At 42.9% G+C, this 24,330-nt stretch overlaps 1 long non-coding RNA gene across 1 annotated transcript; it reads right to left on the bottom strand.

Moving 5' to 3' along the window:
• Positions 1-16,641: 16,641 nt before the first annotated feature.
• Positions 16,642-24,078, bottom strand: LOC117055345. Its single transcript, XR_004427608.1, has 3 exons — positions 23,988-24,078; positions 23,916-23,918; positions 16,642-16,727 (listed from the first exon to the last, which is right to left on the bottom strand). It is a non-coding gene; the product is annotated as an uncharacterized LOC117055345 (long non-coding RNA).
• Between the last annotated feature and the right edge of the window lie 252 nt (positions 24,079-24,330).

Raw genomic sequence — 24,330 nt, 5'->3', positions numbered from 1 at the left:
CTCAATGCGAGAAGCAAGGTTACAGGGAAGCAGGCAGAGGGCCTTCTTGGTAGTGGCACCCACCCTGTGGAACACCCTCCCATCAGATGTCAAGGAAATAAAAAACCATCTGATATTTAGAAGACATCTGAAGGCAGCCCTGTTTAGGGAAGTTTTTAATGACTGATATTTTAATGTATTTTTAATCTTTTTGCTGGAAGCCACCCAGAGTGGCTGGGGAAACTCAGCCGGATGGGCGGGATATAAATAAGTTGATGTTGTTGTTGTTTGTTAAAAATTATGCAATTCCTTTCCTAATGATCCTTAGCAACTTTTTCACAGCTGTATCACACCGGGTCAACAAGCATATATGTGAACAAACACATTGCTTCATTATTATTACCTGCTTCAGTCTCCAGGGTTTCCAATACTCTCTTGGGCTTACAGCATTTGTAATGCAAAATTACTAAATTTCTATGTATGTCCGTCCTACACGATAAGCGCTTCAATTAAATGAGAATAAAGGGTGCAGTGGGAGCAGTAGAAGACACTTCAGCTCAGCTTTCATCAGTCACACAATACAAACATCTCAAAGGACGAGCTGTGAGCACATGTTATTTAGGGAAACCAGATGTTCCATTATAAGTGAATTTGAAGGAATTAGCGTCTTCATCCTGGGATTACTGGTAAACGGTAAAGAAAGGGATGGCAAAAATATTCCGAAGCATTTTCAGTTGTGGTTATTATTTACTGAACATAAAGCTCCTTGAAACTTATATATCAAGGACCAATTCACACAACCTTTTCTGTTCTTAATTTTAAAATGAATAGGTTTTTTTTTTTTACATGTAATGTTTTATCTTCTTTTATCATTGCTTATCCTGTATTTGTACCACAACCTGGGATCATATTAGAAATTTTGTGTGAGAAATTTTATTAAATTAATGTCGACTTTTTGAGCCTATCAACCAGTTTAAAGTTACATTTTATCACGGGTCAGGTAAACTATATTTAAAAGGTAAAGGTAAAGGTACCCCTGAGAGTTAAGTCCAGTCGTGGACAACTCTGGGGTTGCGGCACTCATCTCGCTCTATATTTACTCTAGCATGTGAGAGGCTATGTGCAACCTGGTCCATGTAACTCCTGGATATTATTATTATTATTATTATTATTATTATTATTATTATTATTCCTAGTGTGAGGTTTTTCCAATGCTCATAATAAATGCAGTGCAAAATTTAATCTGATATACCATTATTCTTAACATCTGGAGGGCCTTTTCCAAGTTGTTCATCAAACCAGTTTTCAAAACCAAATTTTGAAATGTTTCTTAATTTATTACGCCTAATTTGCACCCGAGTTCCCTCTAATTGTAGGTAAGGGGCAATAAATTATACCTCTTGAGCACAGTTTCAATGGAGCTCTGCAAAGCTGCCATGAAGGCAATGATAGAATGGCCAGACCTCAGTGGTGTGAAAAGATATGCCAAAAAAAAAGTATCTAAATCTGGGAATGACTCATCCACACTGTGTAGGCTTTCTCTCATCCTGTGAAAGGTCAGGCCTCCTCCTTGATAGTTATGGGCAGATATCTATTTTAGGCTCAAGATAACAGCTTTGAAAGTAAGATAGCTGATGATTGCTGAGAGGCTCAGCAAATAAATTGCAGGTGCCCTGGACTTGCATTTCGTGGCATTTTTATGAAGTCTGCGTCTGTCACCTTCTTGACTAATGTCACCTACCACCCCTTGATTTTTTCTTTCTTTGATAAGTTAAAATTCCAAACAACGTTAACGCCGCGCCAAAGAGCAAACGCCCGTAGCTCAATTTTCTATAGCTGAAAAAACACTTTGGTGATTAAACTTAACAGGGCTAGCTTTTCAGAGACCACTTATTTCTTGATTAAATCCAAGAGCAGTCTTGCCCTTTCTTTAAAAAAGAAATGTGTATACAGCGACCACGTTCGTTTTTATAGCCCTCCATTAAAAAGAATAAACCTTTAACAGTGTTAACTCAGCAAGCTCATATTGTGGTTCAATATCCTCATGCAGTCATCTAAAACAACAAATCATTTACCAAATGATGCTTCAGCGCCGCGCTTCAGTTCATTTGCTATGCTTCAGAAATTAAAAGAAGTAGAACATTACAAGACAGGTTTTGTTCAAGAAGTGAAGCCAAAAATATTTCAGGATCCTAGATTAAAAACCCTCAGAGGTTAGAAAGTAAAATCTTAAGTAAAAGGATTCCAAATAAGGCTACATTCACATGATGGTTTATTCCATTTCCCTAATGTTCACCTGTTACCGTATTTTTCGCTCCATAAGACACACTTTTTCCTCCTAAAAAGTAAGTGAAAATATCTGTGCATCTTATGGAGCAAATGGTGGTCCCTGGAGCTGAATTTCCCAGGAGCCAAAAGAGGATCATGCTTTTTATTTTACGAAGAGAAAAGGGCGTGTTTAAAGGACCCTGCTCAGCAGCTGATCAGCAAGAGATCGGGAGAGAGATAAGAGTCCCGGCTCCCTTTTGCCACCACCCCTTGCCCAGGCCTCCATTGTTGAATGTGCTGCAGAGGGAGGTTGTTTGTTTCCCCAGCAATATGTGACTGGCTGATTAGATTATCTGTCTGGAAACTGTAGAAAATACTCCCTTTCCTTTAGAAGCTGCAGAAATGTGAGTTGAACCCCATAAAAATGGGGCTTTTCCTCTTTGCTTTTCCCCTTTTGCAAAAGGAGCTTTGCTTTTCCCCCTTTGCAAAAAAGCTGCAAAACTTTTAGCTGATCCTCAAAAAAACAGGGCTTTTAGAGGAGGAAAACCTATGGTCCGGTGCGCCCTATGGAGCGAAAATTACGGTAATTTCAATATTTTATCTGAGATTTCATATGGCACAAACCCACTTCCAGAAAACAAATGGAGTATAGAACATGTTTTGCACTCATTTCAATGTTAGTTGATTCCTTTTTAAATATTTTTTTATTATTTTCATTAATAAAACAGAAACATAAAATATAACATTATAATAGCCATTCAAAAGCATTTGCTCCACCGAGCTCGTGACTTCCCTCCCTCCCTTCAACTGGTTTCCAATTTCCTAATAAATTGTATGTGCATTTCTGTTGTCAGTTTCTGTCCTTCAATACATATCAAATCCTTCTATTATCCATGGTCAGATACTATTTTTACATTGTGTTGCAGGATTTATGTCAATCCTGCCAGTGTCCTCACATTTTTGCAATGGTCTCTCAAGCACTCAATAAATTTACTCCAATCTTCCTGGAATTTCTGGTCGCCTTGGTTCCAGATCCTCACAGTCAGTTTGGCTACCTCCACATAGTACATCGTCTTCATCTGCCACTCCTCAGTCGTTGCTAATTCTTGTAATTTCCACCTTTAGGCTAACAAAATTCTTGCTGCAGTGGTGCAATGTTAACAGATTCTAGAAAGAAAGAAAAAATCCATTAGCAGCGCCAGAAAATCACAGGAGTAAAGTGACAAAATTTGGGTCAGTATACCAGCATACAGTTATTTTCTGCTGTTTTCATGAGGGAATCATAAAGAAACAGAAGCACACATATGAAGAAAGGGTGGTGTAACGGTGACATTGCCCAGTGGTGGTCATTATAGTGCTACACCAGACCCACTGGTATGAATGAAATTTAGTGTGACATAATAAGAAGCCACAGTTCCATAAGCCAATAGGTACTGCAGTGTGGAAGGAACATTAGGAAATGGGGCAGAGATGCTATCCAAGCTGTAACACACAATAGGGATAAGAGCAGGGGTCAGCAATCCTTTTCAGCCATGGGCCAGTCCACTGTCCCTCAGACCATGTGGTGGGCCAGACTGTACTTTGAAAAAATAAAATAATAATGAATGAATTCCTATGCCCCACAAATAACCTAGATGATGCATTTTAAATAAAAGCACACATTCTACTCATGTAAAAACACGCTGATTCCCGGACCATCCACAGGCAGGATTTAGAAGGCGATCGGGCCTTAGGTTGCCTACCCCTGGATAAGAGTTTTATCTAACATCTGAATTCCTCTCCCCACAGGGTCAAAGGAAATGGATCCGGTCGTCTGGCACTTTGCGAAAGATGGAAGGGGAGCTGAGTGGAAGTGATTGGGTTGAGGCTAAAAATAACATTCATACTTTCAGGGTTACAATAAAGTGATGCAATGTGAATACATGGGTTCCAATTATTATTCTCCTGAAAGTAGTTACAATCACTGAGAAGTTGAACAAACACTGATAAGGCACAAGGATACAAAGGGGTCGATTCCATTTGCAAAGACGCCACATGTCACAGTTGCATAAGGGTCACAGTAAGGATTCACATTTACAAGTTGTAAATACACAATTACAAGAGGGGGAAAGCAAAAACTAGGTACAAATTACCTGGATACAATTATATGAAAAAAAGAGACTTGGTTACAATTATAAAAATAGAGATAGGATAAATTGAGGAAATAGGGCAATGGGCAGTGCAGGGAGGAAAGAAAAATGCTTTATTTGACAGAAAGGAAAAAGAAGATTTGAAGGAGGGGAGGGGAATAATGGGAGAAGCGAATTAAAAGGAGAGCAGACTAAAGACAAAATTGAGGAAAAGGTTGTCTTCATTTGGTTTATTTGGTCTTGGTTTTCAGCTTCTTTAGCTATTTTTCTACATCACCCATATAATCAGGAAAACTAACACAATGCTCCTCGCATCTGAATGCACCCCAAAAAATGACCTGAGCATATGTTCTCATTGTCAGTCAGCCTGTATTAACTAACAGGTTAGAAGACATTACGAACAATTTCTGCATTCAATATTTCCTGATGTCACTGAGGGCAGATAATTAGAAGCATATTGTGAAATGAAGTGAGGAAAAATAGAGTTCAAATTAAAAACTCATTAGCACGTTAATTTCATTAAGCTTTGGAGAGCTGCTTCTGCTGTTAAGTATTTAAAACTTACTAACGGATCTGTGGAAACTCAGGCCTCCATAAAGTTGCTTGATTCTGAAGATGATATGAGATGGACCTGGCCCATCTTGGCCATGCCTATTAAGGCTTAGTCATCATGACTTTAAAGACACAGTACCATTTCATGAGATGGTAAGATTAGTTCCTCTTATTTAGTATTAAAGGTAAAGGGACCCCTGACTGTTAGGTCCAGTCGTGTCTGACTCTGGGGTTGCTCATCTCTTGTTAGTGGCCGAGGGAGCCGGCATACGGCTTCCGGGTCATGTGGCCAGCATGACTAAGCCACTTCTGGTGAACCAGAGCAGCGCACGGAAACGCCGTTTACCTTCCCGCCGGAGCGGTACCTATTTATCTACTTGCACTTTGAAGTGCTTCCGAACTGCTAGGTGGGCAGGAGCTGGGACCGAGCAACAGGAGCTCACCCCGTTGCGGGGATTCGAACCGCCGACCTTCCAATCAGCAAGTCCAATGCTCAGTGGTTTACACCACAGAGCCACCCGCGTCCCTTTTTGCTGAAGAGTACATGGATGTAAAAATTCTGCAGGCTGTATGCTGTTTTTTCTCAGCAAAATAGAAAATTCTTTCCAGTAGCACCTTAGAGACCAACTGAGTTTTCTACTGGAAAGAATTTTCTATTTTGTTTCGACTATGGCAGACCAACACGGCTACCCACCTGTAACTTTTTCTCAGCAGTCAGGTACATTCAGAAATATTCAAAATGTGCAAAATGATGTCATCTTCTGCTGACTCTTTTTCTATGCCAAAATGTAATAAGAAAATTGTCTCGTGGCACTTTTTACTTTCACTGCTTTAGCATATGCCCAATATCCCCATCATGGTTGACTAAATTCCCTGGGGCAAAAGTCCATTGAAGCCGTGAGAGTCTCTTGTAATCTCTTCTTTGACAAGGCCCAGCTGCTTTCAGCCTCGCTCAAATATGCTAAGGGACTGTGTCAAAGAAGTGTGTCATTCCTTACTACAACCCAGCCTGTCATCTTTAACATAAGATGCCTTCGTGGACTCCATCCTTCCGAATCTCACGCAGCAATGTACTTAGAAGAAGCTCGTTTTACAGAGTAATGGAAATACAAAAGCAGAAGCGATTCACTGCTAACACTTCAACACAAACTGTCTCTTAAGCTCTGAGTCCACCATCCATTGTACAAACCACAGTTGCATATAATCAGAGCGACTCAGTCAGGCGCAGAAATGTTCAGTGACAAATCTGAACTCGCTCGGTATTTCACTTTACTAGTCAATCATCTCCTATCGTTACCTTTTAGTGCATTAGATATTCATATGTTCGCCAGCTCCATAGTTCTTACATCTTTTCATATATGCCGAACAATACCTCTGCCTTTCTCAGTTTGAAAAGCTGCCATTCATGCTTTTTCTCAGTTTTTAAGCAGAATCTTGTATGGGGGTGGAAATGTCATACATGGTATCAGTCATTTCTCTTTGGTCCTTCTGAAACAGCAACCGCACCAAATATGCGATGAAAACTTGTTGCAGTCCAACAAGAATTTTTTGGGTAAAGGGTCTCACATAATCCAAAGAGTGCGGAAAGTTCTGGCAATTTTGTTGGGGTTATTTTTCTAAATTCAGAGGATATCCTCTGCTTGGAGAATACTGAGGGAAAAACTGTGTACTTAGGATTGCCATATGTCTGGGAAATCCCAGACATGTTCTCTTTTGAGGGACCTGCGTGCTCATCCGGGTTTTTTTTTTTTTTTTACAGTTTTAAGCAAATGTCTGGGTTTGGGGGGATGATGACTGCGAGCAACGCCCCTTGTTATTTTTGCTATTGGATGTTGGATGTTGTTTGCGTGGACAGGCGGAGACCCCCCCCCAAGCCCCAGGCAACCCCCAGAAGGAATAATGACACCTGACAACGTGTTATGGGATTAAAATTGGCCACCGCTTTATTAAATTCTCAGATGTAGGAGGACCTTGGCTTAGGCATTGGGCGTTTATCCCTCCCAGTCCCCAGCCGGTGATCTGGGGAACATCAGGGTTATCCAAACTGAGTGGGGACTCTGGAGAAATTCTGTTCAAGCAGAGAGCCCACCCCCCATTTCACCACATCATAGAGGAGAGCAAAGACAACCCTGTGGCGTATGGCCAGTGCCTCCCCTTAAAACAGTGTTTTTCAACCTTTTTTGGGCAAAGGCACACTTGTTTCATGAAAAAAGTCACAAGGCACACCACCATTAGAAAATGTTAAAAAAAATTAACTCTGTGCCTATATTGTCTATATATAAAGTAATTCTCTTGAATTTTTCAATTTTTCCCACGGCACACCAGGCAGCATCTTGCGGCACACTAGTGTGCCACGGAACAGTGGTTGAAAAACACTGCCTTAAAATAACTCCTTTAACAGGGAACCCTGGGATCGCTGCCGTGGGGGGGGGGGCGTGGGTCACCGCTTCACACACACACACACACACACACACACATTGAGGGAAGGTAGACTAAAAGATTCTACCCAAGGCCTACAAACCACCTCCCAAGACCGCCAAGACTACCTACACCTGAGACAGACCTTCGCATTGTGACAACCATTCCAAGAGGCCATGCCTAATGTCGCCCAACCATTGTTTGTTACCAGTGGCAGTAAGGTGCAGTCCAACAGGTCTGAAAAGTTCCTTCCTGTAGATTTTGATGCTTCACTACACGTCCCCCGATACTCGAGGTTGCCGAGCGTAATGCCCTATTGATTTTCTTCAACAGTGTAACTAAGCCTGGATGGTTTGATGGCACCACACCATGGTAGACTGAGGACCAACAGGTAAGTTACACCCTCTATTGTTAGTGTGGGCGGGTCTAACTCTACCTGGCCAACTTCCTTGGCAATGCCCCCCCCCAGCCAGGACTGGCTGATTGACGAGGCTAGGCAGGAACCACCAGGTATCCTGCTCTCCCATTCACTCCTACTGTAATACCAGTCTAAATTCCAGCCTTCCCATTTGTTCTCATGACTTTCCTTTCAAACATTAAGTATTCCTTTGAGGGGGAAGATAGGCAGGAAATCCACAAGGCAGAAAGATGCAAAATAATGTTACAAATGAATTCCAGTTTATGTTTTTGTATCAAGCATACATTGCATCTGCACTCAACACAAGTTTCATTAATACATTCTTAGATCAGCCCTATAGAAACTGCTTACCAATAAATATATGCAAAAACAGCTGACAGCTCTGACAGTTCCATTTGTTTAGGGAACGCCTTTTGCATTCATATATCGTAGCTCAACTTGCAATCAATTTTACTGTTAAATTTTTGCTGCCAAATGGGGCAGATTAAGATTGGGTGGTTCTCCCTGCACCCAACTTCTTTTCAATCTTTATTTATATAACATTTTATGCTGCAATCCTAACCTCACTTACCTGGGAGTAAGCCCCACTGAATGCAGTAGGATTTACTTCTAATTTATTAATTAGACTTTCCCAGACTCTTCGGTGCACACAAAACAATTCCGGTTTCCGTAATTCCAGAAGTACACCAATGCGGTTGCAATTTAGACATTTGACTGTACTATTTATGAGTCTAAACAGCCCAAGCAAAGATACCAACGTTCATAATATCAGAGGTCTAGAAGTGGCTGTCCCTCTGGAGATCTTTGTAGCTGTTAGCTGCCAACATGAAGAGGTAGCATGAAATCTATTGAATACTGTATGAAACATTAAGAATACCAAATACCTTGCAGGCGTTTACATTCTGCTTTAAAACACTTCAGGGATGAAGAAAGAAAGAAAGAACTCCACAGGTTTGGGTTGGCGGGTTTTTTTTTTTAAGCTTTTAAAGTTAATTATGAGAAAACATGCAGCAAGAGCTACATGGTATTTTGAAAGTACAATTAAAGTGAAACCAAATCAAATATCCACTCAATGTGTGTACACTCTAGAAAACGACACCAGCGGCATCTGAATTGGTGGAGTGGTGGTCTCCTTGCCCCCCGGAGACACTGCCTGCCTCCAAGATGGGCTGGAGCATCAAAGACAGATTAATTTTGAGTTGGCTGCAGTGGCCCAGCAGATGTGCTTGCATCTACTGTTGGGATTTCATTCCTTCCCACTGCTGATCTGTGATTGTTTTCATCACATGTCTGTGTTGACATTCCACACTGTTGGAGTCATGTGAACGGAAGTTCAATTACACTGTTCCGTTCCGTTATGCTTTTGTTTTTTCTGTTCTCTCTCGGATGAGAAGGAGAGAGGAGCCATGATTGCTTTGTCCTGTAACACTTGATCTTGTTCATAATAAATTATTTTGGTATTCTAAACCTCAAGTCCAGCTTCTGCTTCGAACTCTGAAATGTTTGTGTGTGCATATATCTCCGGATATATGTCGCAGTAGCGACTTGGGACAGAAGAGTGATGAATCATTTCGAGGGGCACTTTGGAGGGAGAGACACAGTTCGCTGGCGTTTTCCTAACATCTACATCCGTGGTTCCCAACCACGCCCCACAGAGGGGCAATTTGATTTTTAAGGGGGGCAATTTGAGAATGAGCACAGTTAATGGTCTTTTAGTTAATGGCCACCACTTGAATAGGAATTCACTTTTTGAATAATAAGAATTATATGTCACGGGGGGGGAGGGGCATCAGGATTTTAGAGATGCTTAAGTGGGGCATGGCCGAAAGTAAAGGTTGGGATCCACTGATCTACATGCTTCCACCACCAATCTGCAGGTCTCCCAACCTCACCATTGTTAGCATGTCCGGGAACGGTAGCTGAAACTGCAATCTTGACATGAATGCCAATCACGTTGTTAAGATAACAATTAACAGGCTCCAAGGCAAAGTGTACGGGGAAAGGGTGAAGTTGCTCCCCTTATAAAGAAGGTTATCTGTTAAATGAACCCTGTCCCAAAATTTCCATGGTACGTTTTCCTTAAGAGCAGCCAGGTGAGTCACGTTTCAAGAGACAGTCAATGTGTTTCATTATCTCCTCAAATTGAAATATTGCAACTCAACTCCCTAAGCCGAATCAGGAAACCTCTGAATTGATCTGAGCCAAATCAGGCTGCTTTACACGTATCCTAAACATCGAGTCTACAGGGTTCTCAGTTCTCCTCTGACTGTGAGAGACTTTAGCAGTAACAGTGCAAAACTTCTTCCCTGTCATATAGCAAATGAAGAATCTGATGTTGATGCTTGACAAGTCATCTACTTGGCACACAAGCAGGGTGATTTTCATGGCATTGTACCATGTGCCTAAGAAATTGCTTGCAGAATTATGCTATGCCTCCTATTTGTTTCTTGATATATTTGCCCCCCCAGAACAATTTATAACAATTTATGTACAAATCTGTCATAAAAAGCACGCCTGACATAATAACTTTAGATTGAGATTCAGGTTTGAAATAGATCATAAAACAATAGTAGCCATATATTTACACAACCATTCATACAAATTGCACAGTATTTAAATACAGCTCATCTTTCAGAATGGAAAATTTTAAATGAAAATGTTTCCATCTTAAGGAGCACTGTGCCACAGGCATTTAGAAATGCTTCAATGAATAACATGCCCAAACACGTAATTTAACTTTAAATTCAGCTCACAAAGGATGGAAACCAAAGTAATGATGTAAGACAAACCTACTTTGCGGTATTTATGAATTTTTCAGAGGGTCGTTCTTATGACTCCGTACAGAGCGAAGTAATCTGTAGTGATCAGAAAGCACTGAGGTTAATAAAAATAAGTACGTATAGTACTTCTTTCGTGATCACTCGTAGCCAAGTAAGATTGTCTTCCATGTACACGGTCGTAACAGTGAGTCTGTAAGTGACTGTGGAGGTCAGTTCTGGATCCACATTTCCTTCCACGGTGGGGGCATAGGTTTCTGGGCAGGAGTTGATCACAGTGAGGGGTGGGAACTCAGAAGAGGAAGAAAGAGACTTGCCTTTTTCTCAGCTAGCTGAAGGCAATGGGCTAAAAAAACAACAACCCCTTTTCAGAAGGAGGAGAGAATGAACCTTATCAGTACAGTGAGAGCAGGCTGGACAGAGGCCAAGTCTCTGAGGAGCAGCCATTAGTCACCTCACAGGAGAGGGGGAACTCTTCGTCAGAGGAAGAGGTGGGAGATGACCCAGAAAGTTCAAGGGCTCGCAGATGAACAAAGGTTAAAGAAAGGCGTCAATCCAAGAAGAAGAGGTGGGGGCGCTTCCATGTTTCCTGTTTGCCATGTAATTTGAGCTCAGATGCCTCAACTTCATCTTGAAAAACAGTCGCTAGTATGAGCGGCTCTGAGGTTAATTACTGTGTATAATAAATCTTCTTGTAAATACAACTACTGCTTGCTGATTACCTAAGACGGTAGCCTGCAAGTTCCTGACACCTGGGGTGAAGTGCTGGATTGCCAAATAGGCAGAGTAGGCATCAGCCTATGGGTCCCGTGCCCTATAGGGGCCCCATGACAATGGATCAGTAAGTAAAGGACCCCTGGATGGTTAAGTCCAGTCAAAGGCGACTCTGGGATGTGGACCGAGGGAGCCGGCGTTTGTCCACAGACAGCTTTCCGGGTCATGGGGCCAGCATGACTAAACCACTTCTGGCACAACGGGACACCGTAATGGAAACCAGAGTGCATGGAAACTCCGTTTACCTTCCCACCGCAGCGGTACCTATTTATCTACTTACACTGGCATGCTTTCGAACTGCTAGGTTGGCAGGATCTGGGACAGAGCAGCAGGAGCTCATCCCATCATGGAGATTCAAACTGCCGACCTTCCGATCGGCAAGTCCAAGAGGCTCAGTGGTTTAGACCACAGTGCCACCCACATCCCGAATAAACAAGCACACAATCACCGATAGGTCCACCCGCCATTGTGAGGCGCAAAGCAATGAAGATGATGCCTCCCCAGATGTTGCCATTGACTGTGGTTTTCTTGTGATGTCACAAAAGCCTATGGCAGTTGAGTAGATATAAAGGCAGGCCAGGGGGAAAGCCCTTTTCTATTTCCAGCAGGACACACCTGGCAATGGATGTGACATTCAGCACTGCCCAGCTTTCTTCAACTTGAAGGAGGCAAACTGGTGAATGGAAGGAGGCAATCCTCTGGCTTTGGGTTGCTAGGGAGTGATAATAAGGCAGGTTTGCTTGCTTGAAGGTTGTTGGTATCTGTGATTGGAAGCTGGTGGACGTCTCATGATGGACCTAACAGTAGCTTCTGGCACAACAGGACACCGTGACAGAAACCAGAGCACCCGGAAACATCATTTATCTTCCTGCTGCAGAGGTACCTATTTATCTACTTGCACTGGTGTGCTTTTGAACTGCTGGGTTGGCAGGAGCTGGGGCAGAGCAATGGAAGCTCACCCCGTCGCAGGGATTCCAACTGCCAACCTTCTGATTGGCAACCCCAAGAGGCTCAGTGGTTTAGACCACAGCGCCACCCGCGTCCCATTTCAAAAACAGTAGTTCCAGTTCGCACAATTAGAGCTACAGTATACTAAACAGCAAACTCTCACCTGGCTCTTTGATCAAAACAGGTGATTAGTGTAATTATACAACCCTTATGCACAATGCTTTTAGTTATTCAGCCCAGACTCCAAGCAAAACATAAAAGCATTCTTTTGTGAGCAGCAAACAGGTGTGAGTATCTTAACAGTACAATCATTAGCGAGGAGAATTGGATTTTGAAAAGTTCTCTGGTGTGCATTTGTATTTCACTATTAAAAGGGGGGGGGTAAATGGCAAACTTAATTAGAAGGGGGGAAAAACTGAGTTGCTTATACATTTTGTCCCCTTTGTGTAGATTATTTGCTCGTTGTGAACAGGTCATGAGCTATTTTTTTTGAAAAGTGTTATGCCAAAGGCATATGCCAGACCTCTCTTTAATAAGAAAATAATATGCATATGAATCACAGTGGTGGCAAAAGTTTATGTAGGTGTGCCCTGTTTTGTGGATACCTTTCCTTACACCAAGACAGATTCGTTTCACTTCCTCCCGAGGCAAGTTTTCAGAAAGCTGAGCTACATCCCCATAACATCATATGAGAGTTATTCTGGGGGCGTTCTACTACCTGAAATAGGTGGGGAGCAGATCCCTCCCCCTTCTGTCATTTGAAACTTCTCTGCACGTAGAGAATTAGTGCATCGGGAAAGAAAGCCTTTCTTTGCTGAGCTACATTTTGATGAGCTTTCAAAAATGACATTGTCTGCAGATAGTGGAAGCTTCTCTGTTGGGCAGGGCCGTAGCTGGGGGGTGGTGAAGTGGGCCCCCGCTAGGGGCACAGGCAATGAGGGGCACAAAATTGGCTAAAAATATGTCCATAAATATAAATATTGATTATTGCCTCGTAAGGAACGGTTTTAAATAGAGCAGGCATAGGCAAACTCGGCCCTCCAGATGTTTTGGAACTACAATTCCCATCATCCCTGATCACTGGTCCTGTTGGCTAGGGATGATGGGAGTTGTAGTCCCAAAAATCTGGAGGGCCGAGTTTGCCTATGCCTGAAATAGAGGGTGAATTGAATGGGGGGGGTGTTGGAGGAGAGGTGGAAAGAAGAGCTAATTTGTCCATGGGTAGGGGGCACAATCTGGATGGTTCTGCTAGGGGCGCAAGATCACCTGGCTATGGCTCTGCTCTTGGGGCAAATGAGACCCCTATCTGCTGGATTTTTTACTTGCATCTGACCAGGGGGTGGCACCAGGGGAGCCAACTATAGGGATGGAAGGGGCTTCAGCCCCCTCAATATTTGTGGGCAGGGGGCTGAGACACCTCCTCCCCCCCCCATGTTGAGGGAGCCGCCATCCTCTGCCACAGGGCAAGTATACAACTATTATTATTATTATTATTATTATTATTATTATTATTATTATTTCAGATGCTGCAGGTACTATAATAGCTATTATCACTAGTAGACAGGCCTGCACATAGCTTCCTGAGGCCCAGGGAAGCTGGGAGACACAGGGCGTTCTTGGCATGACAGTGTACCATAAGGACCCTGAAAGACCCTATCCCCCAGCTACCTTAGCCCTCAGAGGCCTGGGGCAAGTGTACCTACATGCCCCCTCTGGCTACATGGGCCTGTTAGTAGCCATCTGAAAGCCTTATTCTCTATAGCAGGGGTTCCCAAACCTGGGTCTCCAGCTGTTTTTGGACTAGCCTTTGGACTAGTAGAATTCATGCCAAACTCCTGAGTTATGGAATCTCTCCTTCAGATTCCCTAAAATTAGATCAAATTACTGCTCAAAGACTGATCCGCCAAAGACTGGATGACATCGATCTACAGCGAAATTATATGCTGGGGGGAGGTGTTTGTTCGCCCCAGAACATCGGTATCACCTTAACTTACTGCGTTCCATCATACCTCTCCTCCCTTTCGACTGTTGTCCATAGACTGGACTTCACCAAAGCGAGGTTCAACGTTTTTCCCTCCAACGTCCTGAGACATAGATTCTCAAAGGGCCAAGCCTCCGCCATGTGCGAATGTGATAAGGAGACACTGGAGTCTCTCCAGCACATTATGCTCGCTTGCCCCTTGTTCAACGCGCCACGGGCAAATTTGTTGGGATCAATCATACAGAAACTAGAGGGCACCCCACCAGAATTCCACCTCGCCCAAATCTTGCAGGATAAGGATACTCATACGACCCTGAAAGTGGCAAGGTTCCTGGTCGCTGTCCTTACCCAAAAGCGACTCCAAGGAGCACTACAAGCTAGCTAAGGCTTAGCATGCCATTCTATTTTATTGTATTTTATTGTTACTGTGGTGTTTTAGCGGCTGTTGTTCCCACTTGCATAAGTTGTTATCTATGTGCTTTTTTTTTACTTGTATGGGCCTATGGCCGTAAATAAAATTCTATTCTATTCTAAGTCTCATCATCCCTGAACAGAGCTCGTGCTAGCTAGGGATGATGGGAGTTGTAGTCCAAGAGCAGCTTGAGAGCCAGGTTTGGAAACCCCTGCCCTATGGATTTGTCCAATCCCGCTTTTCAGCCTTTCATCATTACGGCTTGTGGAAGTGAATCCCATAGCAATGCATGAAGTAAACTTCCTTTTGTGTGCCCAAAGCCGATAGCCTTCACCTTCCTTGGGTTTTATTACACCGAGAAAGGGAGAAGAACTTCTCTGGAGCGAGTGGGACAAACAAAAGTACACAGAAAGCCCCAATTTCTCAGAGAAAAACATCATGTCATTGTGAATTTCTGTGATGGTTTCTGGTCTTGACAGATACCACAGGGAAGCTATTTCAGTTTAGATTATCAAAGCATCTTATCTACCAGAATGGGAGCTATATACTTCTTGAAACAATCAGAAAGAGCTCTGGCTAGAGATTGCTTTTGCCGCAATGTTATTTTAATATTCTTTGCATTCCATTTTACTGCCCTGTCACATCATATCAAGCGTAATATGACATGCCATAACATACCCTGACAGTGTATACCTAACGCACGGCAACAGGAGAATGAGATGGAACCCTGCCAGATCTCAGGCTTTTCCTGTATCCCTTCTCTCATTTTTGTTTCACTGGCAAATTAGAAATCTGACGTTTCTCTCCTCGTGGAAAACAAAGCAACATGTTTCACTCTGAGAATCGACATTTGCCAGGATCGGTTTTGTCAACTCATGGCTTCATTTGATCCTCGTATGTGAAAATTAAAGGAACAAGCTCCACAGGAGCCCCCTTCCATGCTCCCATTCTTTCTTGCCTACAGCTGTTTTGTTTCAGTCTCTCCTTTAAGGAAAACCAATTGTCTTTGTTTGACCACAATAGATTTCCCCTCTCTTCTTAATTCTCAGCAGACATCTGACTTGATGCTGAATTCAAACAAAAATGGCCGTGTTGAATCCCATCCATTGCGTGTCGATGTCCGCAAACCACCCCTCAAATGAAACACACTTCACACAAGAATGTAAGTTTAAGGTTTTTGGCATTATTTTGGCCACAACTTTGTTAAAATACAAAATATGTGAGTGGTTGCTTAGGCATTGGTTAAGACTTTCTGTCCCGCTGGGGACAGAACTGACATCCACCCGCCTGTGGAGTCAGTAAAGGGGGAAACACTTTGGGGAGAGAATGTGTGCCCGTTCTCCTCAAATGCTCCCAGGGGCTCTTGCGTGGGCCCTGGCCCCCTACCGGGGGATACGGACAAGCATGGCGAGCCCCTGAATTCCTTTAACGGAATTCCCTGTGCAGCAGCAGCATAGGAGAGGCAGCCACAGCCAACCCTGCCCCTCCACCAACCAATTAATAACCAATGCCTAACCGCCAACCTTACAAGTTGTGACTAGTTGCTACGCAGTAGGCGAAAACCAGATGGCACCAGCCAATCAGCCAAATGGGGAAAAAATATTCCTACCAGGCCCCTGCCCCCAAAGCAGACGACCCCATGACAGGCATAGCAAGGTCATACGCAGAGGCCTAAATAACAGGGAGGAAGGGAGGGTGATCCGATCCACGAAGCCAGGAGAGCTCCCACGCTGTGGGCAAGGTGATTTATAGGCTCTGGGCTGTCCATCAACAAATTGCAACATATGAATCTCTCCAACCACACCCAGAGCCCAATCACAGTAGTGGCCATCCATACTAACCCGCCCAGCAACAGAGGGGTGGCCTGTTGGCCCCCACCGCAACACGTGCTCTCCATGAAGGAGAACCTGCTTTGCAGGTTACCTCCAACTCCGCTGTGATTTCTTTCACTCCAGCCACCTCTCCTCTTTTTTGCACTGCCTGCTGTCTGCCATCGCAGTGGCTCCTCATCATTCAGTACTGAGCAAGTTATCCTCTTCCCTTTCAAAATGCCAACTGCTCAGACTTCTTCCTGCAATTCAAAAGCCAAAAAAGGAAAGAAACCGAATAGGTTGGATTTGCCCTGCCTATTTCCCTCGGGCTGCAGGAGGATAGATGATATGCCCCCTTCTTGTATCTCTGACATTTTAGTTCAGTTTTAAAGGGAAGGTAGAGCTAATGGAAAATGTAAGGTTGGCTGCCCTGGAATATACAATGTTAATCTATCTGCAGAACTTCTATGGGACTTTGAGGAAGATTCAGACATCGGTAACCCCACTGTAGTTTGGTTTTGAACCACCTTCCCTAGGATTCAGAGTACAATCGAGTTTCTGTCTGCTGGAAATCTACGAGCTGCCTGTAGAGATGGTCAAGCAAAGGGACCAATTACTTCCATTTCTGGTGGTCATTATTTTGTGGCATGCAACTGCACCTAGACTTCGGTATCTTGTCCGACACATGGGATAGGCATCCTCAGAATTCAGCAGAGAAAAGTGCATCGTTTAAATATGTTGGTAATGGTGTGGGTTGTGACATACCAAGGACTGGATTTAAGCAATCATATGTTGCACATGCAGCCAAGAGAGGTTTGGGCTTGTATTCCTCAAGGAACACCCACATATCCAGAAACAGACATGTACACCACATTGCAAATCTCTTCTGAAAGCAGTTTGTGAGAGGGCACATTATGTCTGCTGTCCAAAAAGAAAAGGGTTTACATACCCAAGGGACCTGGACATTCAGAGGGGCAAATCTGTCAAGTTTGGTTTCTCTTGGTCTCTCATTTTTCCAATCTTAAATTCACTTCTCCACATGTATACATCAATGTGGGTTTTTTTTTTAATTAGGGCTGTGCACAGCCCCCCACACCTTGGCCACAATCCAGAGTGCCTCAATTAGGCTGATATGCCCTTCTGCAAACATTTGATATAATGTATTTTGTATGTTATTTTTACTAATTTATGCATTTATATGCACACTTTAGCATATGCCATTGGTTTTCAACCAGTGTGCTATAGCACCCTAGGGTGCCTTGAATGATGGTTGGGGTGCCCTGGGCAACACTGGCCTCTGTCCATCTTTCTTTCCTTCCCTCCCTCAGAAGAGATTTGCAATGTGGTGTACATGTCCCTCCCTCCTCTGTCCCACCTCTTCCGTCTCTGCCTCCCAAAGGTTTGCACAGCTGTTTGTTGCAGCAGCCCTGGCTATAAGCTCCACATATGAATGGTGCCTCTGGGGCTGGCCAGGAGGTGTTTTCCAGGCCCCTAGGGGGTGGTGTAAGGAGGCTCCTCTCTTTGGGGAAGGGGGAGCAGCTCAGAGACTAGGGGTGGCTGCCCAGAGCACTCCCAAGGAGAGAGGAGAAGAGAGGAGGCCCCACCACAAGGGAGGGAATTTGAAAAGAGGTGAATGGCTGCCAGCTCTACAGGCAAGGGGTGAAATAGCTGGACTTCTGAGCCCCACAGGGGTGCCACAGAAAGAATGTAGTTGGTCAAGGGAGCCGTGGACCCACAAAGGTTGAAAACCTCTGGTATATGCATTTTTGTACAGACTATGTGTCATTGCAAAATTCATAGGAGTGAATTTCAACGGGTGACTGTGTTTCAGTTCACATATTGTTTCGGACAGTGAGAATTAGGTCACTTCACCTTAAAAGCAAACGGAATCAAATTTCTCTTCATCCCTACATTTCAGACATGCCGAAAGTAGCTCATGGGATCCTGGTGGAATAGCTTCACCTCAACACGATACAGAGAGAAAAGAGATACATTCACAAAGCTGGGCTGTGCAATCTGAATTTTAGGCACGTCCAATTGACATGTAATTGGCGACATGCATGTCCTTTTGGACCCGGAAGAGGGCAGAACTGGGGCATAACAGAGTGAGGCACATATGCGCACTCCACTGAAATGTCGGGGGGGTAATGGAACCCCCACATGAAATGGCTGCTGCCTGTCATTGGCTTCCTGCTTTCAGAAGGAGATCAACCTAAAAGAAAGGATTTCTCCATTCTTGTCACCCTTTTGGACATATGCCATAGCACCAATCTGAGAGCTGTAATCGTGCAGGCATATTGTAAGGGAAATTTTGTGGTCTATAGAATGCCAAATCATAGAATACACTCAAGTCATATTGTGCAATGAGCCTTCAGAGACAAGCATCAGTGACTTTGAAAAGGGTTTTAACAACACTGATAAAGGCATCCGAGTGGCTAGAGATTTTTTTTTTTGTAGCCTCCCGTCTGAAAAACCCAAACGCGACTTTTCCAAACGTATCACAATCAGTTATCATATCTTGCTTGCATTCGTCTTGCAATTTTAGCAATTAGAATTAACGAGGTGTTTACATTATTTAGATGCACTATGATGCAAATTGGTTTGCAATGTGAAACGGATAGCTGACGAGAAATTAGCTGCTAGAAAATGAAGGGAAGCCCCCGAAGCTAAAAGTATTCCTTTTTAATAAACAAATTCATGCAAAGTGGGGTCCAACACCCATTTAGAAAACCTCACAAATGTTATAATTCTGATGAGAAAAGTGAACCCTCACCAAGCTGCTCCTAGAGCTCAGGGTGCCTTTTACCAATTTTGTCCAACTTAACATCTATGACCCTATCATGAGAGCAATAGCATTGCTTCAACCATCTGAATTATTGCAATGCATTGGATGTGGGGCTGCCTTTGAATGTGTCCCCGAAGCAGCAGCTGGCACAGAATATGGCAGTAAGATTGTCAATGGACTGGACATTATGAAAATGTTATGCCAGTACTCTTCCATCTTTCTTTGGATTCTGTTTCAATTCAAAGTGTTGGGTTTGGCCTTTAAGGCTCGTTGTGGCTTGGGACCTCAGGACTTGAATGAGTCAACAGTGTGATGCAGCAGCTAAAAAAGCCAATGCAGTTCTGGGCTGAATCAATAGGAGTATAGCATCTAGATCAAGGGAAGTAATAGTACCACTGTATTCCGCTCTGGTCAGACCTCACCTGGAATACTGTGTCCAGTTCTGGGCACCACAGTTCAAGAAGGATACTGACATGCTGGAACGTGTCCAGAGGAGGGCAACCAAAATGGTCAAAGGCCTGGAAACAATGCCTTATGAGGAACGGCTTAGGGAGCTGGGTATGTTTAGCCTGGAGAAGAGAAGGTTAAGGGGTGATATGATAGCCATGTTCAAATATATAAAAGGGTGTCATATAGAGGAGGGAGAAAGGTTGTTTTCTGCTGCTCCAGAGAAGCGGACACGGGGTAATGGATTCAAACTACAAGAAAGAAGATTCCACCTAAACATTAGGAAGAACTTCCTGACAGTAAGAGCTGTTCGACAGTGGAATTTGCTGCCAAGGAGTGTGGTGGAGTCTCCTTCTTTGGAGGTCTTTAAGCGGAGGCTTGACAGCCATCTGTCAGGAATGCTTTGATGGTGTTTCCTGCTTGGCAGGGGGTTGTGGTCTCTTCCAACTCTATGATTCTATGATTCTATGAATCCCTCTTTGACAAGGATCCACAAAGACATCTTCATTTCAGGCCCTTCTTAGAATGCCCTCACCAAGTGTTGGATAGCTGTGAGTGAGAGGGCCTTTTCAGTGGTGTCTCCACTGTGCAGGTGTGTGTTAAAAAAGGTAAAGGACCCCTGGACGGATAAGTCCAGTCAAAGGCGACTATGGGGTGACTCCCCCTCTACCCCATTTCCGTAGTTTCTTATGCATCCATCTGACTTTGTTGACCTACACACATCCCTCCTTGAGAACACTTCACCTCCCCTAGTTTTCTAGCATTCTACAGCCCCAGCTCGGAGGATAATATTTAAGCTGTCATGTGTGTTTTTGAGTACTATTTAAAACATTTCTCGAATGCCCCTTGTGGCATATGTCACATTCCTGAAAACGTTCTCCATCTCCTATGTTCTCAACTTGACTTTCACTTCCTTTTTTTAACAAAAATATAACATCTTCTAGTCACTGATGGACTAAGATGATGAAAAGCTCTTAACTCAAAAAGTAGCTTATTTGTCATGTCTCAACATTATCTATCATTTATTATCCTTACAAATTTCTGTGACAGACTTCATCCTTCCTGAATCCAGAGTTGCAATGAATGCCATCTATTTCACTTTTTTAAAAAAATCAAATATATTCCGCAGGCTATCTATACAACACTTATAAACTTCATCAGCACTTTATACCGAAATAACTTTTTTCTGTCTTTGCAACGTGCTTGTTACTTATGCCATTTATTTCAATTATGATACAATAAATGCAGCTTTCCAAAAGCTGAGTAGAAATCTGAACCCAAATTTCCCAGTAGTCCAACTCTCTATTCACTGAGTCATAATGAATAATCACTTAATTCATTGACTCCAATCTAGTAACTGGTTTGCTGCCATAATAAGGGATGCACACACATAGAATAGAGTTATTTGAACGCAAGCAGTGATTAGTATGGGTAAGAACAAGCTTCCTGGTGCAAAGGTCCGCACTAGATTAATGAGAAACTGAGCAGTACGCATATGAATTAATATGCTCCATAACGGTGCAGCACATGCAGATCTGCTTATGCATACAACCAAGTTAAATGTGATCCTCTATATTCTTACCAGTGACTATTCGCGGTACTGTACCATAGCAGAGGCGGGACGCGGGTGGTGCTGTGGTCTAAACAACTGAGCCTCTTCGAATCCCTGCTACGGGGTGAGCTCCAGTTGCTCTGTCCCAGCTCCTGCCAACCTAGCAGTTCGAAAGCACACCAGTACAAGTAGATAAATAGGTACTGCTGTGATGGGAAGGTAAAGGGCGTTTCTGTGCACTCTGGCTTCCATCACGGTGTTCTGTTGTGCCAGAAGGGGTTTAGTCATGCTGGCCACATGACCTGAAAAGCTGTCCGTGGACACAAGCTGGCCCCTTCAACCTTTGACTGGACTTAACCGTCCAGGGATCCTTTACTTACTTCTTTTAAGAGGCACCTCTTTCTAGAAAAACAATTTGGACGTGTAGCTGGCTTCAAATTAAATAAACAGAAAACCAAAGTTTTAAGTAAAAATATGAGTGCAGAACAGATACAAAGATTACAAGAAGGCACTGGTCTCAATTTTGTTAAAACTGTAAAATATCTAGGTATCAATCTCACAGCAAAAAAATTGAACCTGTATAAGGACAATTATGAAAAACTGTGGATAGAGATAAAGAAAGATCTGGAGATATGGACGAGATTAAAATTGTCGTTAATGGGAAGAATAGCAGCGGTTAAAATGAACGTCCTACCAAGGATGCTGTTTTTATTCCAAGCCATACCAATTTTGGACAAATTGGATTGTTTTAAGAGATGGCAAAGGGACCTATTGAAGTTTATATGGCAGGGTAAAAAGCCTAGAATTAAGTTTAAGATCTTGACAGACTCTAAAGAGAGAGAAGGCTTTGCCCTGCCGGACTTAAAAATATACTTTGAAGCAGCGGCCTTTTGCTGGTTGAAGGATTGGTTTAAACTAGAGAACGTGGATGTGTTGGACTTGGAAGGACATGATAATATGTTTGGTTGGCATGCATACCTTTGGTATGACAAAGTTAAAATCCACAAAACTTTTAAGAATCATATAGTTAGAAAAACTTTGTATCAGGTTTGGACAAGATATAAAGACTTATTGGAGAGAAAGACTCCTAGATGGATCTCACCAGTCGAGGCCAAGGCCTATAAGAGACCGAATATGTCTGCAAGTTGGTTAAGATATATGGACATATTGCAGCAGGAAGGGGACTCATTTAAGCTAAAAAGCTATGACCAAGTTAAAAGTCAAGTCCCAGACTGGCTGCAATACCATCAGGTTTATGAAACATTTAAATTAGACAAAAAAAATGGTTTTCAAGTAGAAAAATCAAAACTGGAAACAGAACTGATCGAATCGAACTCTAAAAACCTTTCCAAGATGTATAATTTGTTGCTAGAGTGGCATACGAAAGATGAACTGGTCAAATCAACAATGATAGATTGGGCGAAAGATGTGGGACATAATATCATGATGGATGACTGGGAGAGATTGTGGCAGAAAGGTATCAATTTTACTGCTGGTAATAGCTTAAGAGAAAACGTAATGAAAATGTTATATAGATGGTATCTGACACCAGTTAAGATAGCTAAGATGAATTCTAAAATGTCAGATGTGTGTTGGAAATGTAAAGTTGCGAAAGGTACCTTTTTTCATATGTGGTGGTCATGTCCAGGGGTAAATGCTTTCTGGGATAAGATTTATAATGAACTCAAGAAGGTAATGAAAATTACCTTTAGTAAGAAACCAGAGGCATTTCTTTTGAGCATGACCAATGAAGAGATACCCAGTCAGGATAGAGTGTTTTTTATGTATGCCACGACAGCAGCTAGAATCTTATTGGCAAGAACCTGGAAGGGTGAAGAGATACCAACAGTGGAAGAATGGCAGATGAAGTTAATGGAATACATGGAACTCGCAGAGCTGACCGCTAGAATCCGAGACCAGAGGGAGGAGAAGGTGTCGCAAGATTGGAAGAAATTCAAGGATTATTTATTTAGATGTGTTAAATTGAATGTTTGAATATTTGAGCAGAATTATCTAGAAGAATCGGCTTTAGCAGGTTAATATTAGATAAAATGGTTTAGAAGAAATTTTGGATGTGACAGAATTAACGGTTTAAGCAGAATTTGAGATATACCATATAAGTTATGACCTATATTGGAATAAGTAAATTTAAAGAGCATTAAGAAATTGGGTATATGTTAAAGGGTTAAGAAATAAAAAGTATATGTGATTTTAAAGGCAGTGGAAGGAACAGGGGAAGTCCCCTGAGAGAGAAGATATAAATAAGTAGAAAAACAAAGATAGGTGTTTATTAAGGTTTGTATATGTTTCTTTTTTCTTGGTTTGTTATTTTATGTTCTTTATTGTTTATTATGTATTATGTTCTATTGTGTTTATGTTTGTGTAATGTTGTTGTTTTTTGCTTTGTTTTATTGGAAAATAATAAAAAATCTTTATAAAAAAAGAAAAAGAAAAGCTGTCCGTGGACAATCGCCGGCTTCCTTGGCCTGAAAGTGAGATGAGCGCCGCAACCCCATAGTCACCTTTGACTGGACTTAACCATCCAGGGTCCTTTACGTTTACTCTTCACCCTTCATCTGCTTGCTGCAGTTTGAGATGAGCTCTCCAGATAATGTTTTCACCAACATCTGCCAGCTTCTCTTAGGTCCACCATGAGATGTCCACCAGCTTCCAACCACATATACCCTAGCCTTCAAGCAAGCAAAATAGCCTTATTATCGCTCCTTAGCATCCCACTGCCAGAGGATTGCCTCCTTCCATTCACCACTTTGCCTCCTTCAAGTGGCAGAAACCTGGGCAGTGCTGAATGTCACATCCATTGCCAGGTGTGTCCCTCTGGAAATAGAAAAGGGCTTTACCCTTGGCCTGCCTTTATATCCACTCAGTTGCCAAGTGCTTTTGTGACATCACAAGAAACCCACAGCCAATAGCAACAGCTGGGGAGGCATCATCTTCATTGCTTTGAGCCTCACAATGGTGGGTGGACCTATCAGTGATTGTGTGCTTGTTTATTCGGGACACGGGTGGTGCTGTGGTCTAAACCACTGAGCCTCTTGGGCATCTCAATCAGAAGGTTGGC

Source organism: Lacerta agilis, chromosome 11 (genome assembly GCF_009819535.1).
Source record: "Lacerta agilis isolate rLacAgi1 chromosome 11, rLacAgi1.pri, whole genome shotgun sequence".
In the NCBI taxonomy this organism is placed as follows: Eukaryota; Metazoa; Chordata; class Lepidosauria; order Squamata; family Lacertidae; genus Lacerta; species Lacerta agilis.
Note: the sequence above shows the minus strand (reverse complement) of the source record. Positions and strands in the feature narration are given on the sequence as shown.